Here is a 5542-nt window from a genome sequence, read left to right on the forward strand (position 1 = left end):
GGTGCCACCGTGCCCCCAAGTAAATCATGTTGTTTTTCTTAAGGGACATCAAGTCAGCTCCAACCCCTAGCGAACCTGGGTTTGAACCGCCAACCTGCGATTCAAACCAAACTTGCTGTCCAGTGCATATAGCAGAGATAGGGAAATATAAGAGCTATTTTTATGCTTATTCTTAGTCACAGGGATGGTACATACCTCAGGCTGTCACCATAAAAGACATAAAAAATACTTTTCATTTGTCATTCTTACTGAGTCCAAGCATCTGATGTAAATAGTGGTTGGTGTTGTTAAGTGCCATCAACTTGGTTCCAACCCACAGTGACCCTGTATAGGGTTTCCAATAAGCAGCTGGTGAGCTTGAACCATTAACCTTGCCATTCAAACCAACTTTGCAGTTCAGCGCATTAACCCACAGTGCCACACCATCTCTACTATAAAACTACACAAAGGGGTACCCATTTATTGTCAAGGTGCACTGCCTTATTTAGGCCCCCTTCCTTACTCTCCATTGTCTAATCCTTTTAGTCAAAGGATTTCATAAGGGATTTTAGCACATCTAAGATTCACATTATTCCTGAAGTTTTTGTCCAGACATCTGGCTTTTAACTTCTAAATGTCTAGATCATTCCTGCTTCTTGGAAAAGAATGTCTGCCCGGTTTTGTCCTTTCCCTGAGCACTATCCTTCAGTGATTTCCTTCTTTGCCATTTTGACTTTCCAACCAGGAAATGGATTCCATTTATTTTAGCTTGCAGAGCAGCAGCTGTAACTGATGTGGCCCCCAAAATTCGCCCAAATATTCCATCTGAAGGCAGACAAATGCTGTATGAGAAATAGCATAAAGGAGGTGGGGTGGAGAAACAAGAGAGGAAATCAAGCTTTGACGAGTAGATCAGCTAGGCCAGTCCCTTGGAAGAGAGCCAGGCTGGTAAAGCAGCCTCAGCTCTGAGTTTCACAGTCAGTCTGGAATGCACTTCCATAAGGCCCAACCTCCATCTCTTTAGAGGCCTAGCGTTTGATGATTCAGCTGCTTCCTGGCTGCCAGGAGAGATTTGGCCAACTGTTTGAAAAACACTGTCTGCCCCAGACCACACTTGTTTTTATTCTCTGCCTGTTGTCAGGGGCCTCTTCTGAAATGGAACACCTCAGGAAATCAGACCCAAGCTCTGAGCAGTTTGTGCTGCTTCTTGTGCCCCCTTTTCAAAGGCAATTAAACCAAAATAGGGATTGTTTGCAGCGAAGAGCTTTCCTAGTGATGTTGAAAGCAGACAATGTGTTATCAGGAAATGATCTCTCATTAAATCTCCTTTAGATTAAATGAAAAACATAGTGTACTAGGAGACTCATCAGACATTAAAGGCACAGCTGAGATCTGCCGTTTCTGAACTCCCTGTATATCAGTTTGTTCAAAGATATGGGTTAAAGGGTAATGAAGCCATGCATTTGGGGAAGGAATTGAGCAAGAGCCTCAGCTGTAGGCTAGACTCTTGAACTTTACTGTTTGATTTTGGGAAGTCCCTTAAAGTTTCAGGAGCAATTGTGTAGCAAAAGAAGCTAAGCTCAAACATAGACTGGCTGCCTTATTCAAAAATGGACATCAGGTATATATCTTAGTGTTTGAGAGCATTGGTCTTTGGACTCAGACAGCTTGAGTTTGTGGCCCAGATCCAGTACTTATTAATTCTGTGAACTTATAAACTTTATTTATCTCTCTGTTTCACTTTCTTTAACTGTAAAAAGGCATCAATATCAGTACTTTCCACCACTCAGCGATCAGTTTATCATATGGTGGTGGCTTGTGTATTGCTGTGATTCTGGAACCTATGCCATCCAAATCTCATATTCCAGACAGGGTCATCCATGGTGGACAGGTTACAGCTGTCGGACTAAGACGGACTAGGAAGGAGGACATGGCAATATGCTTCTTTAAAAAGTGGACCAATGAAAACCTTATGAATAGGAATGGACTATTGTCAGAATGTTGAAAGATGAGCCCCTCAAGTTGGAAGTCACTCAAAATTCCACTGGTGAAGAGCTACCTCCTCAAAGTAGAATTGGCATTAATAATGTGGATGGAGCAAAACTTTCAGGACCTTCATTAGCTGATGTGGCACAATTTAAAGTGAGAAGTAACAGCAGCAAACATTCATTAATGAACAGACTGTAGAATGTATAAAGTATGAATCAAGGAAAATTGAAAGTTGTCAACAAAAATGAACTCATACAAATTGATATACTCTGTATTAGTGAGTTGCAATGGACTACTATTGACCATTTTGAATCAGTCGATCATATGGTCTACTATGTCATGAATGACAAATTGAAAAGGAATGGCATCACATTTACCTTCAAAAAGAACATTCAAGATCTATCTTGATAGGTCTGTTGAAAGGGGATGGGGTGGTGGTGAGGGGAGCAGAGGTGGGATTCTTTTGATTCAATAGTGAGTAATTGGTATCACGAATATGAATAATTGCGATTGTCACAACTGTAAAGGTAGAAGATGTGAAACAAAAAGCGGGGAGTAGTTAAAGGTCATTAAAAAGGAAAGAAAGAAAATGTGAATGTAAGAAGAGAATCTGAAATTTGTTCTTGAATGCAAAATAGTTACATCAAAATGAAGAAATGATGAAGTGGAAGAACTCAACAGAAGATTTCAAAGGGAGGCTTCAAAAGACAATGTAAAGCATTATAATGAAATGTGCAAAAACCTGGAGTAAAAAAGAGCCAAAAGGGAAGAACATGCTCAGCACTTCTCAAGCTGAAAGAACTGAAGGAAAATCTCAAGCCTTAGCTTCAGAATATTGAATGATTCAGAAAGCATCAGAAGAATATGGAAGGAATAATACAGAGTCACTGGACAAGAAATGGTAACATTCAATAGGTTTATGCCAGAAAATTGTAAGACAGCTACCTACCTGGTCAACTGACAGAATGAGATCCATAATTGAGCCTATTACAAAAATAATAATAATCCAACAGAATGTAGAAAGTACTGAAAAATGTCATTAAGTAGCACAGCAAGTGAAGATTTACTGAAGATAATTTGAAAATTGTGCTAGTACATTGACAGGAAACTGCCAGATACTCAAGCAGGATTTAAAAAAGAATGTAAAATAAGGGATATCACTGCTCATGTAAGATGAATCTTGGCTGAAAGTAGAAAATATTCAAAGCATATTAACCTGTGTTTTATTGACTACCCAAAGACTTTCAATTCTGTGGATCAAAAGAAATTATGGATAGCATTCTGAATAATGGGAATTCCAGAACACTTACTTGTGCTCATGAGGAATTTATACATAGATCAAGAGGCAGTTGTTGGAACAAAACAAGGGGATACTACACGGTTTAAAATCAGGTAGGTGTCCCGCAGTGTTGTAGCCTTCTACCATACATATTTAGTTTGTATGATGAGCAAATAATCTAAGAAGTTGGATTATATGAAAAAGAACTCAACATCAGGATTGGAGGAACACTAATTATCAACCTGTGCTTGCAGAAAATGAAGAGAACTTGAAGCACTTAATGATGAAGATCAAAGACCACAGCCTTCAGCATGGAGTATATCTCAATACACACACAACAAAAAACAAAGATCCTCACTAAATTAGGCTAATATATAGTGTCATGATAAACAGAGAAAACACTGAAGTTGTCAAGGATTTTATTTCACTTGTGTCCACTGCACAAGTAAAATCAATGCCCATGGAAGTAGCAGTCAAGAAAACAAACAATGGACTTCCAGGGCAAGATGGCAGAGTTGGTCCTTTTGGGCTTTTGTGGTTGGTTAGTGACAATGAAACTGCAGTTCTCCATTGTATTATGGCCACCTGTTAGTCAAGGGTGTATCCAGTCCCTGCCTTCACCATGCCAGCAGCCACTGGCACTCTCTCCCCTCCCCTCTACATTGATCAAACTCTACTCTGCCTGGTGTTGGACACTAGGAGTGCCACACCTGCTTCTGGAGGCATGTGTACTCACCCTGAACTATGCTACACAAACAGCGAACATAGAATTACATTCACATTTCCAAACTATCATATCCACGAGGAGAGAGAGATGGTGAGTGCCTGAGAACACACCAACATATACTCATCCATTAAATAGCAATTCAATAACACCACAATGTTTCAAAGAACTCAGACAATTTCAGCTAACATGAAGAAATCAGAGAGAGTGCATCAAATAAATGATCACAGTACAGTCAGAAAATATAATACCAGAAATAGTATCAGAACTACTTGATAGGGAATTCAAAAGAATAGTATTTAGATACCTTCAATGGATTGGGAGAAAGATCAAGGAATGCAAGGAGAACACAGAAAAAATTTAGAAGAATTTAGGAAATTTAGTACATGAACAAACTGAAAAAATAAATGAAAAATTGCAAACCATATCAAAAAACCCAAAAACAAACAAACAAAAACTCACACAACAATTTTAAAGACAGAAGAAAAACACAAGAATTAATTAACACTTTAGAAAGAGTGCATTGTTGTTGTTGTTAGGTGCCATCCAGTCAGTACCGACCAATAGCGACCTTATGCACAGCCGAACAAAACACAGCCCGATCCTGGGCCAACCACACTACTGTAGTGACGCTTGAGTCCAACGATGCTGCCACTTGGCTAATCCATCTCGTTAGGGGTCTTCCTTTTGTTCTCTGACCCTCCACCTTACCAAACATGATATCCTTCCCCAGCAACTGGTCCCTCCTGACAATATGTCCGAAGTATGAGAGACGAAGTTTGGCCATCTTGGCTTCTAAGGGGCACTCTGGCTGCACTTCTTCCAAAACGGATCTATTGGTTCTTTTGGCAGCCCATGGCACCTTCAATATTCTCCTCCAACACCATAACTCAAGAGCATCAATTCTTCTATGGTCTTCCTTATTCACTGTCCAGCTTTCCCATGCATATGAGGTTATTGAAAATACCATGGCTTGGTTCAGGCACACCTTAGTCCTCAAACTGACATCTTTGCTCTTCAACACTTTAAAAAGGTCTTGTGCAGAAGATTTGCTTAATGCAATGCATTGTTTGACTTCTTGATGACTGCTTCCGTGAATGTTGATAGTTAATCCAAGAAGAATGGAGTCCTTGACAACTTCAATCTTTTCTACTTCAACAAGAATGTTGTTTATTAGTCCAGTGGTAAGGATTTTTGTTTTCTTTACATTGAGATGTAATTCATTGGTAAAAGTTTTAAGTCCTCTTCATTTCAGAAAACAAGGTGTATCATCTGCATGTTGCCAGTTGTTAATGAGGCTTCCTCCAATCCTGATGCCACATTTTTCTTCATGGAACCCAGCTTCTTGGATTATTTGCTCAGCATACAGGTTGAATAAACATGGTGAAAGAATACAACCTTATCGCAAACCTATCTTAAATTTAAATCATCCAGTGTTCCCATGTTCTGTTCGAACACTGCCTCTTGGTCCAGGTACAGATTCCTTATGAGCACAATGAAGTGTTCCGGAATACTCATACTTCACAATGTTGTCCATAGCTTGTCATGATCCACACAATCAAAAGCCTTTG

The sequence above is a fragment of the Chrysochloris asiatica genome, unplaced genomic scaffold (assembly GCF_000296735.1).
Source record: "Chrysochloris asiatica unplaced genomic scaffold, ChrAsi1.0 scaffold00183, whole genome shotgun sequence".
NCBI classification, from domain to species: domain Eukaryota; kingdom Metazoa; phylum Chordata; class Mammalia; order Afrosoricida; family Chrysochloridae; genus Chrysochloris; species Chrysochloris asiatica.